The sequence below is a fragment of the Propithecus coquereli genome, unplaced genomic scaffold (genome assembly GCF_000956105.1).
Source record: "Propithecus coquereli isolate 6110/MARCELLA unplaced genomic scaffold, Pcoq_1.0 Scaffold526, whole genome shotgun sequence".
Taxonomy (NCBI): Eukaryota; Metazoa; Chordata; class Mammalia; order Primates; family Indriidae; genus Propithecus; species Propithecus coquereli.
The window spans coordinates 857,331-872,415 of NW_012151130.1; the positions used below are offsets into that span (position 1 = coordinate 857,331).

The window sequence follows — 15,085 nt, forward strand, 5'->3', positions numbered from 1 at the left end:
TCGCTCTTGCTCAGGCTGGTCTCGAACTCCTGAACTCAAACAATCCGCCCGCCTCAGCCTCCCAGAGTGCTAGGATTACAGGCATGAGCCACCGCACCTGGCCTTAATATCAATTTATTCAACATTAAGAAAGTAAGTTCCACTACACACAGGAAACAGAGGGGTTCCAGGACACAAGCCTGATACAGTCTCAAGTAGAGAAACACCCCTCCCTTTTACTGCTCACTTTGTTCTTGACTGAGAGTTTTCATGCTCTCCTTTGTCACGATGACTTATGACTACCCCTGACCTCAGTTTTTCAAGGACTAGCAAACCTCCTCAATTGGTCTTCTGATCATCCCCATGAACCTATGGGAAACAAATTATGCAAAACAAGCATATTCTCAAGAAACAAAGAACCTCTACAACCATGTATTACTTTAACAATCAGCAAGTAGCCAAGCCCAAGTTTCACTGTAAACCCTAAAAGTACATGGTATTTCCACATTAAAGTCTCTGCGATGCTCAAGGCCAATCTGCTGACTCGGCAGTGGACTGTATCAGTTAAAAGGCCGTTATGGACTCTTGGACAAACCAAAAAACTAGGGGCCAGGAGACCTGGGTATGGTTAAAAGCAAAAAAACAAAAACAAAACAAAACAAAAACAAAAAAACAGAGCGAGAGAGTTGGTTGGTTTTTTGTTTTTTTTTAACTACAAAGATCACAAAGCTAAAAACTCTGACTTAAACCAGACAGGTAAAAAGCAACTAGTGATGTTCCTGTAAATCTTACCCAGCCAGAATTCAAAAAGCAGGATGGTAAGTCATTTTATTAAGAGCTGAAACCTTTTATAGATGAAGATGTCTAACAAAAGACTAGTACTGAAAATATATCAATAATTTTAGCACTGATGGCCCACAAGGGCAATATAAAAAGTCTTCCAGTTTTTTGTCTATAGTATTACCATTTTCTAAGTTTAGTAATGAAAGACTAAGATACTATAATGGACCAAGATGATTAATTACTGTGAAATAATAAATGCTCAAGACTAAATTGTCTTTAATTAGCAGGCATTTCAGCAAAAGATAAATAATCTGAAGTACTAGTAGTACAGATGGAAGTAGTATAAACCATTAGGGGAAAAGTCCAATCTTTTGTTTCTATTGATATGTTTAGATCCTCAAAAATGCAGATATATGCAGTCATTCATGACACTACATACAAGGCTGATAACAGGAAAAACAATTCAACACTTAACCAAGTTCGTCAGAGCACAGGGTGATTATCACTCAAGAATGTTGACACAAAAACTGAAGGACCTCTCAAATTCCAATCACATCAGACAAGTAGAGCCCCTATGTATTAACAGTTACTCATTCTGAACAGAAGTGGAAGATTAACCTACCCTCACTTCTCTTCAAACAAACTAGTCCAACAAAGCAGCAGGCAGAGTCTCTTCAGTGTCTGTTCATCATCTAGTCTGTTCCAAAAGTGGCCAATTCAGGCAGGACCATTTCACAACAGCCCTACATCACTCCACCCTGTCCCACCTCAGCCTTTCTAGACAGACATTCTTGCCTAGATTAAGTCTCCCTTATCTCTTTTTCTTGTTTTCTAAATAAGGATCTCCTAAACCTTACTCACCTGCAGTTCACTGCACTGGGTATCACCCAAATAGCCCATCAGAGCTCTTTATAATTTCTGAAAGAGACAGAAGAAAGTTTTTAAGTACATAGTAGAAAACACCATTTACGGATACATCTGTTCTGAAGCATTCGTGTCCAACATCCACAGCATATGGTCTTTTGGTCCATAGCAGTTCAATAAAATGTAGCACAACAGCACCAGACAAAGAGTCCCGAGATAAGTGTCCAGAGATAAAAAGCTAGGTTTGATGTTGCTACTACTGAGTTATGTGACCTTGAATAGGTCACTTAATTTCTCTAGGCCGAAATTTCCTCATCTAGAAAATAAGTCACTTAGACTAGCTAGAAATAGCAAAGCACACACTTTCCAGAAAGAACACCAGCTCCACTATTTTAGTGGTCTTGTTATATTACATTAGGTAGCTCACATTTGTGAGCTGTTATTAAAATTAAAGGGGATAATGAGCTATAAAAAGCCTATAGTAAATATACTGTGAAGCTTATCATAAAATTCAACAGACGGTAACTTATTACCACCATTATTCACCCCCAGCCCTAAGATTATATGAATTCGATTCACAAATATTTCCTTAAAAGATCAACAAATCAATACTTTACCAACCTAACAAGAGAATTAACCGTTTTAGTGTTTAACTAATAATTTGATTAAAGTTATCTTACACTGATAGCAGTTTAAGATTATCACTATTACTTACTTAACATCATAGGAAATAGGAACAGAATAGTCCCTGCACAACTTCCAAACTCTGGTTCAATGACCATGCCTTTCCTGACGTCTCTCTCTACTTTCACTACTGCCAGAATATCTCAAGAATAGAGAAGTCTTCCAAAAGCTAAATGACACCCAGCTGTTTACCACAGTCAGCTCAGGGGAGCAGGACTAAAGATGGAGGAAGGAGAAAAAAGGCTTTTTTTTTGCCTTATTTACTTTATATACTTAAGTATTGCTCAAATTTGTTTACTATAAGCATGCATGAGTTTTGCATAAAAGTAAACCATTTTTCCAACTTTATTAGTTAAACATATTGCCTACTGACAGGAAAATCATGTTATAGGAATATTTTCACCACCACAAGGAGAATTTTCAACCAAAAAGACATATCGGCTGTGCCAAAAACACCTAAAATATGGCACATAAATCATAAAAATCACAAACATTCACACTTAAGAATGGTTTGGTCAAAAATATGCCATGCACTCTTTGAAGAATCACCTAATGATGAATTAGGTTCTTTTTTGTTCAAAAGCAAGATGAATGTATAAGCTCTGGTTTTACCAGACAACTTCCTGCATTCACTTGGAGAAACTGACCCAGTACAATTTAAAAGAGTAAACAAGTTGGTATGACTGTTGGTATTAAGTTAAAAAACTTTCAATTTCTTTTAGATAATTGAAAGCTTGACAAAATAATTTTTATACTACATATTTCAATAAAAATTCTTCATATTATATCTGTAATAATCTTTTTTAAAAGACAAATATTAACTCTACTAGATTCAGGATTACTCTCAAAAGTATTATCCCAGCCATCCTCGAAGTGACAAGACCACTATGTTTTAGGCTTCTTCTACTCAATGCTATAGAAGTAATCCTGACTACACCCATCAATTGAAATGAACTATAAACTGGTGTGGCCACACTCTCCACACATATCATACTTCTCTTCTAGAAAACATTTCAAAATACTACTCAGAAATTCAATTACATTTGCGTGTACATTTACTTAAGTGTATGAAAATGAACCCTAATAATTTGCTTATAATTTTTAAAATAGTTCCTCTCCCTGTCTTAGACAACTATTGTTGGTAAACTTGGCCCAAAATCTTTGATACATTCAAACGACAAGCAAAGGACCTTATTTCCTGTACTGGGCCTGTAGTTGGATCTTAAATATAGTCTGACAGACAATTATAGACTAATCTGCATTCAATATTAATGCCAAACCTACTGTTTAAACAGAAAACACAGACACATTTATAAGATCTGGTCTAGTTACTTGTAGGTCCCTCTGTACTATTCTTAGCCTTTCATGAATATGCTGTAGATTTTTAAATTACACAAGGCCCTTTACAAGTAGGAATTATTTCTCCTGTTGTTTTGGCATCACTGCCCTCTCTAATGAAAACTGGACACTCCATAAATATATACAGACTTTAAGAAAATGTATTTGAATATTTATGGTATTAGAAAATAAAAAGTCTTCCTAACAATTTCAAAAATCAAGATTACCAGCTGATAGAGGTAGTTACTGACTCCCAAAAACTATAGCCTTACCTAAAAATAGTGACCAACTTTCCAGCCAAAAGGACAGACTAAAAAAGCTATGTCTTTATTCAGCTCGAAGACACAGACTTCTACTTCACCACAACCTTCAATACTATGGTATTTCCCATTTTAGAATAACTTTGTGTAGCAAGTTGTTTGGTGGCCAACCACTAACTTCACTTTGAAATGAATACTAATACTTCACATGGTCTACATGTGTGAAAACTGTGGAAAATGTCTTAACAAAATCCAGGCCAAACAACACTAGTCATACAAGATTACCTACTTCTAAATATTCAATTTTAAACTACAAATCAATATCTCCATCAGCAAAAAGCAGATCACTGGTTCCTTTCCACAAAGTTATCTTTCAAAAAAATATGATAAAAAGTTCAAATTAGGAGGTCTAAGGCATGAATATGCCTCCATCTGCAAACTGAAAATAAATTTTAAAATGCACATTTGCTCTGCCAAAAATAAAAATAACAAGTATACGTAATACACATAAACACTGCTGAGTTTCAAACACAAGCAAATGTGGTATGTGCATCTACAAAAGAATTTTGGTTTATGTCCATCTTCTTTTCCCAAGTTTTTGTTTTTTGTTTTTAAGGCAAAATGTCAATTATATGCCTCAATCTAGTAAAAAAAAATAAAGTACAGCTCATTCTTCCTTAACAGATTTTGTGATAGATATGAAAAGTTTGTGAGAGGATTTCAAAATCCAGGGGCCCAGATGTGTTAAAGGAAAAAAAAAACTGTAATAACCAATTAATCGACCATAACTACTTACATTTTATGTACAAAGAAATAATAATAAAATATGTTTAAAGTTGAGAGAGCTGCTTATGAAAAATGCAAGATTAGCAAACTTCCCTCCCTCTCCCTAGCACAGAACACTAACTTCACAAACACTATATCAATATCCTTTAAATCCGAAGCATTACAAGTTCGATTAAATAAAACACTTTGAATTCACATGCCACATGTGATCAGAAAAAAATGACAAACTAGTCTCATCCCTAATAAGCTAAACAGAACTCAATATCCTCATTTTTATTTTAAAATAATTATTAGAGAGACAAATACTACTCCGTTTCTCAGAAAATAAAAGCACAAGTGATTGACTTGCCTAAAATAATTCTTTCCAACAGAAAGGGTATACTTTACAAGAGTCCCACAAACCATGGACACACAAAATATGCAATTACTAATACTAAATGTAGGGTAAGTGATAGGCACCAAAACACAGACAAAATTAAGACACCCAATTAAAGTTACACAAGGAAATTTGAATAGGAAAACTATAATTACTCCTGGTGAAGATACTGATCAAGGATAGCTACAAATAACATTTGGCTCTGGATAAGTTCCACTATTTTTAAGTATGTTGGAGACACTAAAAAGATTGGTACATTGGACATATTTTTATGTTCTAAATCCAGCCCTGCCTATACACCCATTGACTTAGTGATATATTTAGAAGATAAAGATGGCCCCATCAAATTAGTTTCAGCCTTACCCTGAAGAGTTGATTAAAATAAAGAAGTAATAAAAGGAAATCATTTTTAACTGCAGTCTCACCTTACACATCTCACCAGCACTGTAGTTCATTAGTGATCAATTACTTCATCCAATTCCTGAGACAAATAGAAAAGATGTGTCTATACAATACCAGTAATCGACTTTATCAGTAGCAAAGACTTTATCAGCCTGAAGTGAAGGGGCATCTAAATTTCAAATAGAAAAAGTTACAAAAATGGTACAGTATGCAGCTTTACAAATGTCTGTTTTCTCTACCTTAAAAATGAAAAAATTTTCCTTCAGGGAGATAAAAGAATAGATTATAAAATGCTCCTAAAATCAAAAACATAATAAAGTCATCTTTTTCAGCATTGACAGACCTTACTTTGAAAAAAAGAAATGGAGAAGAAACCTCGTTAACATGAGATTAAGAGAGGGCAAAATTAAGAACAAACTAGGCAAGGCAACTCCTCCTACCCCGCTCCAGGAATCCACTGTCTCTGGAGTTATACTTTTTATCATATTAATGATTTGCCTGAAAAGAAGTTGTGAGGGAGAAGGAATGACAATTTTTGAGTTGCAAACAAAACCTGAGGATCCCAATCCAGGAAGAATCAGAAGACCCTGGCTTCAAACTCTGTCTGAAGAATCCTCAGCAAAGGCAAGGAAGGGTGCAGAGGGCTCAAATAGTTTGGGGGAGAGGAATCAAAGTTCCCTTACAGTTTGGGGGAGACTGTAAAAATACAGTCTCTGAGTCCTTGAAAAGAGGACCCCTAAAGGAATCTCCAGGAAGAGATAGTCTTTATTTTTGTTGATGTGCTTGTGGGCCAAAGAGCATTTCCCGAAGAGGCGGCGGGGAAAGGGGGGAAGAAAGTGAATCTTAGGCAGAGAGCCCTCAGAGGGGGAGGGAGGGGACGCACCCCTGACCCACTTTTCCCGACGCCCACCCTCCGGCCCCCGCCCCACGCGGTAGAAGTCCGAGTCCTGAGAGGGGAATCGAGCGGGGCGTGGGAGGTCCGCACGCTCCCCACCCCCAGCCGCGACCCGGAGGAAGGGAGCGTGCAAGGAGGAGGCTCGACTTCCCCTCCTAGAGCGCCCCGGGCTGGAGAAACCTCCCGCAGGCTCCCGGCTCTAGCGTGCAAGCCCCCCCACCACCTCGGCCTGGGCCCAGGGCGCCATAGCCCCCTGCGGAGGGGAAGGGGGCTGAGGAGGGGAAGAAGCTGTAAACAGCCCCAGCGTCCGGGCCTCGCCTCGAAGAGCCCCGCTTCCCAGGCCCCGCCGCGGGCCACCCGGGCCCCCAGCCCGCCCCGGGGCCGCCCCACCAGGGGCCCGGGACACCAGAGGGGAGTCGGGTCCCCTCCCCGGAGGGCTCCGACAGCTCGCGAAGCCGCCCCAGCAGCAGAGGAGGGGGAAGTCAGGACTTACCTGTCATTACTTTCTACGCCATCTTGGATCCACTTGTCAACGTCCCCACAAAGCATTATGGGTAAGAAAGAGCCTTTAAAGTGACTCCCCCTCGGCCCCCGACTCCCGCCTCCCGCCGCCGGCGCCGCCCCCTCCGGCCGCGCCTCCCGCCCGGAAAGTTGCCCCGGGTGGCCGACCGGCCCCGGAGCCCGCAGCTCTGCCCCCTCCCCTCCTCCCGGCTGTTGGCATTTAAAATTCAACCCCGTTTCGAAAATGTGGCTTTGGGTTTTTCTCTTTTTCTCCTGGCCCTGGCCTCCCTTCCCCCCACCGCCGGCCTCCACGCCCGTTCCTTTTGCCCCGCCGCCCTCCTGCCCTGGCAGGCACCCCATGTCTGCATTTAATCAGCCCGAGGTTTCCCTGCCGCTGGCAGCGGAGAGCTGCTCATTGATTTATTTATGCGCATGGATGTGAGTATTGTGGCTCCAGATCCCGGTGCACGGCGGCGGGCTCCTGCGGCCCCGCTTCCCGCGCCCGAGCAGCCCGGGGTCACCATCAGGGCCGGGCGCGGGGCACCGCGAGCCCGGCCGCCCTGCGCTCCGCTCCCGCATCCGGGGGCAGAACGGTGCTCTGCCCTGGCACAGCGCTCCGGGGCCGCGGGGCTCCGGGAACTGGGCGGACGCCGTGTCCCCTAGTCAGCCAGCTTCAAAGCACGATTTAAAAAGGAAAGAAAGAAAGAAAAAGAATAAGCCAAATGCAACTTTTTACCCCTTGTTTACTCGGCCTCCCGCTGCCTCCTCCTCTCGCTTGGTAACTTGATCCGCGACCCTCTAGGTGGGGACCCCTCCCCTAGGAATGCGGGCTCCGCCGGATCCACCCTGTTAGAGTCCGGGCTGCGGACTGTGACTTCCCGGGGCAGGTAACTCGGGGGCGCCGGCTGCGGGCTCGGGGCGGGGCGCGGAGGCGCGCCAGGGCTCGGGGGAGGGTCCCCGGGAGGGTCCGGGGCAGGGAGAAGAGTGCGCCCGCCCCGGTCCACCTGCCGGGTCCCAACCGGGCGGCGATCCCAGGCGGCAGGGCCCGGGGAGAATCGCGGGCACCGCTCTGGTTCGGGGGGCTGGCTGGAGGGGGGCGGGGAAACTCAGGGAGTCGATCGGCTGCGACCCGGTGCGCTGGAAGGACGAGGCGCAGGGGCGCCAGCCCGCGTCCCAGTGACCCGAGCCAGGACCCCGCAGCCCACCGCCCACCCCTTGCTGCCCGGGCATCTGCTCGGCCCGCGGGCTCCGTGGGGGGAGCCGAGCTCACTCCCCGCCCGCTTTCGATTGCGCGAGGCGAGATCACCGACCCGGCGCCCTCACACAATCGTCCGCTTGCCCCCTCGGGCCCCTGCTCAGTTCCCCCCAGAAGTGGAGGGGTTCCGCGCTCTCTCTCTCTCCCCAGAGCCTCTGGTCTGTTTTGCTGACTTTGGCGGCCTGCTCTGGTTGCTTTCTTTTTTTAAACAAGTTTTTACAACAAGGAGGTGTCCAAAAGAAAATCCTGCAAGACATCAATGCTTGCGAAACTGTATTCGGTACAAAATGCTGTTGAATGGCTCTACAATAAAGAGAACGCACAGGCATAGGCATGAAAAACCCCTTTCCGTGCAAGGCGAGGGCCCGGGGCCTTGGGTCTACCCTAGGGTTTTATGCTCCTCTGGACACTACCTGCCTCTCAAGGAACCTGGACGGTTGCATACAGGAGCCCTGCCCCCAGGGACCCAAAAACTCCACCAGGCAATTGTCCCAGCCAGATGAGAAGAGTGAGGTGTAGACTCATTAAGGGATTGGCCCCGGGGTCACTCGTGAGGGAGGGAACGAGGTACTGAGTCACTCTGGGCACAGAACACAGCGTGCTGGGGAGGAACCTCCCCTGAGTCACCCGCTTCTCAGCTCCCAGTGAGCTGGGAAAATGGAGCCTGGAGCCAGGTTCTTGGAAGTTCCAGCTCAGGTAGCGATGCGGGCTCCGAGCTGTGGTGGAGGAGCCCCTTCCAAACACTGCCTCCTACTGGAAAGTGGAATGCCTCCTCACCTACCTGGAGAAGGCTCCAAAGTCATCTCTGCCCAGGGTACCCCAGACACCTTTTCCAGTTTCCCTTTTACACTTATTTAGCTCCCCGTATGTACTGATTTCATGACTGCTTTGTTTACATGGCACCTTGAGCTGTGTGGTCCGAGCTTCCTATAAGAAAACACAAATAAGCTGAGGCCAAGGACTGGGCCTCCCAAATCCGTTTCTTCGGTAGGTAGCCTTTCTTTGCCTTGTATAGGCCTTGACCCAAAGAAGTGCCAAAATTCTATGACTGCCTGACCTATTCACTGCCTCCAGTGTGCATCCTGGTCCATCCTGTTCTAAGACACCACCTGTTGCCTGAGCTAGGACAGCCTCTTCTCCCTGCCTCCACTCTGCCCCCTACAGTCCATTGTTCATCTGACCAACCCAGTGACATTTGTGAAATGTAATCAGATGGAGTGACTCCTGCTTCAACCTACCACAGCCTTCCCCAGCACACTTGAAATGAAACCCACATTCATTTCATGGCCTACAAGCTCCTATGCGAGGTGGCCCCGCCCTCCCTCCAGGGCTAGCTTGGGACCAGGCTGGCCTTCTCTCTTCCCCCTAGCACTCCAAGCTCCTTCCAACAAGAACTCTGTTCCCTAGATCTTCTGATCATCTTTTCATCATTCAGGTGTCTGCTCAAATGTCACCTCCTCAAAGAGGACTTTGGTGATACCCTAAGCCAAAGGATGTCTCTCTTACCTGTATTAAAATACTTAACCTGTATTAAAAATTGCCTTATTTATCTATTTGTTGGTTGTTTATTACCTGACCCACCCCCATTAGAATACAAGCTCTATCAGGGCACAGGCCTTGTCTGGCTTGTTCCCCCCAGTGATTAGACCAGGCCCTGGCACATATATAGATGCTCAGCAGGTACTTGGGAGTGACCAAACTTCTAGCAGGGTGAGAGGGTATTGATGAAAGCGAGTGCTGAGGGCCCTGCCCTGCACCTCTTCAGACCACTCTGAGCATGCGCAGCTAGAGGCAGGCAGATAGGAACAGTGTTGGGGGAAAGCAGGCCCCTTGGTCCCCACTGCCTTGGCTGAATTCTGATTCTGGTCTGATGAACACACACAGCCGCATTTAATTCCCCCATCACGTCCTCCTTCCTTCCTTCATTTCTTCTGTCTCCTCCACTCCCTGCTGGCCATACCTTCTTAACTTTCTGCTGCTTCAAAAGTCCCAAAGCTCAGTTCTGAGGTCTCTCTTCTTCTTCAACTACACTCCCTGATCATCTCTTTTAATCTCAAGGTTTTAAATACCATCTTTACCCTGAGCAAGAACTTCCAGACCTAGAGTTCCAGCCGAGAGCTTTCTCTTGAGCTTCAGACTCTTACCCAACCACTTCTTGGCATCTCCACTCGGATCTGTCTGAGACATCTCAAGCTCAGCATGTCCAGAAAAGAATTCCTGAGCTCCTGCCACCAATGTGATCCACCACGGTCTTCCCAGCTCCATCACTGGGAACTTCATCCTTAAATTTGCTCAGGCAAAATCCCTCCTATCTTTCTCTCAGACTCCACTTTCAATCCCCCTGTAAACCCTGCTTTGCCTTCAGAATGTATCCAGATCTGATCACTTCTCATCACCTGCATCATTGCTACTCTAGTCCAACCCACTGTAATCTCCTCCCCTTTGTCCCCGTGCAGGTTGTTCTCAGGTAGCTGCCATACTGGTCCTTTTAAAATGCAAAGCAGTCCAGGCACAGTGGCTCATGCCTGTAATACCAGAACTTTGGGACACCAAGTCTGAAGCATCACTTGAGGCCAGGAGTTCAAGACCAGCCTTGGCAACATAGTGAGACCCTATCTCTACAAAAAAATGTTAAAAACAGCCAGACATGATGGCACACACTTGTAGTCCCAGCTACTCAGGAGGCTGAGGAAGAAGCATCCTCTTGAGTCCAGGAGTTCAAGGCTGCAGTGAGCTAAAAAATTGCAAAGCAAATCTTATCACACCTCTAAACACAACCGTCTGGTTTCTACTCATCTCACTGAGAAGAAAAACTGGAGTCCTACACGGTCTACTTCCTCTCAACTCCTTGAGCTCATCTCCTGCCTCTCTCCCCCTTACTCAGCTTGGGCTGTGACGGGCCCCTTTGTGAGGATCTGCCTACTCACTCCAGCGAGTCCCTCTCTCACCATTCTATTCAAAATTACAATATTCCTTGTCTTAGTCCATTCGTGTGGCTATAAAGGAATACCTGAGGTTGGGTAATTTCATAAGAAAAGAGGTTTATTTGGCTCACAGTTCTACAGGCTGTACAAGAATCAAGGCATCAACATCTGCTTCTGGTGAGGGCTTCAGGCTGCTTCTACTCAGGCGGAAGGGGAAGGGCAGCCGGTGTGTGCAGCGATCACATGGTGAGAGGGGAAGCGAGAGAGAGGGTAGGCGCCAGGCTCTTTAACAACCAGTTCTCAGGGGAAGAAATAGAGCGAGAACTCACTCATGACACTCAAAACAGCACCAAGCCATTCATGAGGGATCCACCCTCATGACCCATACACCTCCCCATAGGCCTCCCGCCTCCAACATCGGGGATCAAATTTCAGCATGAGGTTTGAGGGGCCGACCATCCAAATGATACCATTCCTCTACATACATGTGCACACACACACACACACACACACGCGCTCCATATTTCTTTCCCCTTATTTTTCTCCAGAGCATTTATTTCCTTCTAACATAATCAGTGATTTTTTTATTTATTTGGCTTTTTATCTATGTGACAGAGTCAGCTTGCTAATCACCAAAGACTCACGTTTGTTGCTGGGAACTACATTTCCCAGACATGGCCTTGCATCTAGCTGGGACCCAGTGATTAGTTCCTGCCAGTGGATTTAGAGCAAAAGTGTGACTCTGAGTGAACACTCAGAAATTGACCTGGCCAAAAACACCTACGCTGGACCCTAAGCTGGATAGACAATAGGCCTTTATTATGTTAACCCACTGAGAATGAGTGACCCATTTGCCATAGCATCTAGCACCTTAATTACTACACCTTGGTTATTGTAGCCTCCTAGAAAGGAAGCCCATTGAAGCTTCCTGAGCTTCATTATATATGCTTTGTTCGTTAATGTATCTATCCTCAGTGCCCAGAACAGAGCTTGGCATTTAGTAGGAATATTTAATAAATATTTGTTGAGTGAGTGGATGAATGAATGAATTCCCTTTTCTACCACAAATCATGAAAATAAGTGAATGGTTCTAAGGAAAAGATCACGAAAAAGGACTTTAAAAAAATTTTAGTGGGGATAGTTCTGGTTAAAGAAGAATAAACTAGGTTTCTAGAGAATTATTGGATAAAAGGCTTTGGGAAAACTAAAGAGAGTTTGCTTCTTTTTGTTCTGCCCGGGTTCCACCTTTTTCTTTTCCTTTTCTTCCTCCCACTTTTGTACCTCCTCCATCTCTATTCCACCCACGTTCTCCTTTGCTCTCTCCTTCTCCTGTTCTCTCTCCCCTTTTTCTGATGGACTATCTTCTTTTTTCCTCCCACTTAATCTAACGAGAATTCTGCCAATTAATTTGAGCTGCTCTGAATGCTTAGCCAAGATATCTGCTCCAAGTCATTTAAAATATAGTAGAGGGAGATAACATGGGTTTTAAAATATGGCGAAATGTTAAATCCCTGGACTCTTGCATTCCTCTTCTGCCTTTAGGTCCACTTAATTTCCACTTGAGATACAGACAAGAACTGAGGGTGCTCCAGGAAAGTCAGGCTAATCCTTCACCGAGGACAATGAAAGCAAAGCAGACAATATATTTTTTAAAAACACGCTTGAACACATCTGGATAACAAAAGTGAAAAACAACCAATAGTAGACACAAAAGGGAGATGATCCTGACATCTGGTGTTTGCTTTTGACAGCTCCTTGAGTCTAGAGCAAGTATCAGCAAATATTTTACGTAAAGGGCCGGATAGTAAATATTGTAAGCCTTGAGAGCCACATGTAGTCTCTGTTGCATAATATTCTTTATTTTTTGGGGTTTTTTACAACCCTTTAAAAATGTAAAAATTTTTTGGAAATTGATAGTGATGAGGATTTCACAACATCATTAATGTAACTAATACCACGGAATTGCATGCTTTAAAATGGTTAAAATGGCAAATTTTATGTTTAGGTATCTTTTACCACAATAAAAAAGATTTTCCCCAAAATATAAAAACAATTCTTTACACTATAGCCCTGCAAAAACAAGGTGAGGGCAGAGTTTGGCCGGTAGGCTATAGTTTGCCAACCCTTGGTCTCTGGGACAGATACTGGAATCCAGTGATCCACTAAGGGAGGCAGTGGGAATGGTCAGGCCTAGGAGGGAGAAATATTTTATCATTGATGGTTAGAAATGCTGAAGTATGGGCCGAGTGCGGTGGCTCACGCCTGTAATCCTAGCTCTCTGGGAGGCCGAGGTGGGCGGATTGTTTGAGCTCAGGAGTTCGAAACCAGCCTGAGCAAGAGCAAGATCCCGTCTCTACTAAAAATAGAAAGAAATTAATCAGACAACTAAAAATATATAGAAAAAATTAGCCGGGCATGGTGGCACATGCCTGTAGTCCCAGCTACTCGGGAGGCTGAGGCAGGAGGATCGCTTGAGCCCAGGAATTTGAGGTTGCCGTGAGCTAGGCTGACGCCACGGCACTCTAGCCTGGGCAAAAGAGTGAGACTCTGTCTCAAAAAAAAAAAAAAAAGAAAAGAAATGCTGAAGTATGGGCATAATAAAAAGTGAACTGACTTTTACTTATTTCATTATTGTTTGTAATTTCCCTACAGACAATATGCCCCTCATGCCTGCCTTCAAGGCAGCCACTTCCACCCTACCCTTATCCTTGGTAAGTCACTCACCCTAGAAGTAAAAAATAACCAGAAGTATGAGGACCTCACAAAGATTCTTAAAGTCCTTTCAATTTCTAAAATAGGATTGAGATGACTGCTTTTAGTGCTCCCTAGAGCCTAACAGAAGCAAACATATTAATAGATTATCTGTAGAGAAAGTAGCCTCATTGTAGGCCTCACATTGTTTCTATAGACAAGTTTGCAAATATAAGACCCAGCACAAAATGCCAATTACAAACACATGAGTAAACAAGACAACATGCAAAAAACAGGTAGAAACAATAGATAGCAGAAACAGATACCACAAGAGTATCACATGTTACAATTATCAGACTTGAAAATAACTGCACTTATTTAATACACTGTCCAAGGACATAAGATATAAGATTAGAAATTTCAGCAAAGAACAAAAGATATCATTTTTAAAAAAGAACCAAACTTTTTTTCTTTTGAGACAGAGTCTCACTCTCTTGCCCAGGCTAGAGTGCCATGGCGTCAGCCTAGCTCACAGCAACCTCAAACTCCTGGGCTCAAGCAATCCTTCTGCCTCAGCCTCCCGGCACCTGAGACTATAAGTATGTACCACCACACTCAGCTAATTTTTTCTATTTTTAGTTGCCCAGCTAATTTTGTTTTCTATTTTTAGTAGAGATGGGGTCTCACTCTTGTCCAGGCTGATCTTGAACTCCTGAGCCCAAGCGATCCTCCTGCCTCAGCCTCCCAGAGTGCTAGGATTACAGGCGTGAACCACCGTACCTGGCACAAACAGAAATTCTGAAACTAAATAGTACAACAAACAAAATAAAGAATGAAATTATATGACAAATTTAACAGCAGTCTAGAGCCAGCTGAAGAGAAAATTAGTGAATGGAAAGTTATGTCAAAAGAAGACATCCAGAATAAACTATAGAGAGATAAAAGGATGGAAAATCCAAAAGAGAAGGTGAGTGGCATAAAGGGAATACAAGAAGGTCTAACATATGCACTTGGAGTTGCAGGAGGAAAGGAGAGAAAGAATAGGGGAAAGGCCAAATTCAAAGAAATAATAACTGTGAACTTTTTAAAACTAGTGGAAGACATCAACCACAACCCTATGAGGGCCAATAAAAGATTCAATCTAGCCGATACAACAAAACTGTTGAAAACAAAAAACAAAAGAAGACAAATCTTCAAAGCAGCCAGGAGTGCCTTCAAAGGCATGACAATTAGAAAGACAACCTTTCGGCCGGGCGTGGTGGCTCACGCCTGTAATCCTAGCTCTCTGGGAGGCCGAGGTGGGCGGATTGTTTGAGCTCAGGAGTTCAAAACCAGCCTGAGCAAGAG

General features: G+C 44.1%; 1 protein-coding gene across 1 annotated transcript in view; it reads right to left on the reverse strand.

Moving 5' to 3' along the window:
* The window catches only part of HELZ (helicase with zinc finger), a 185,126-nt gene extending 179,572 nt beyond the window's left edge, over nucleotides 1-5,554 (reverse strand). The window contains exons 1-2 of the mRNA XM_012656897.1: nucleotides 5,496-5,554; nucleotides 1,624-1,680 (exon numbers count right to left, since the gene is read on the reverse strand). The gene's annotated coding sequence lies outside the window, so the exon portion shown is untranslated. The remainder of the gene's footprint in view (nucleotides 1-1,623; nucleotides 1,681-5,495) is intronic.
* Nucleotides 5,555-15,085: the final 9,531 nt, after the last annotated feature.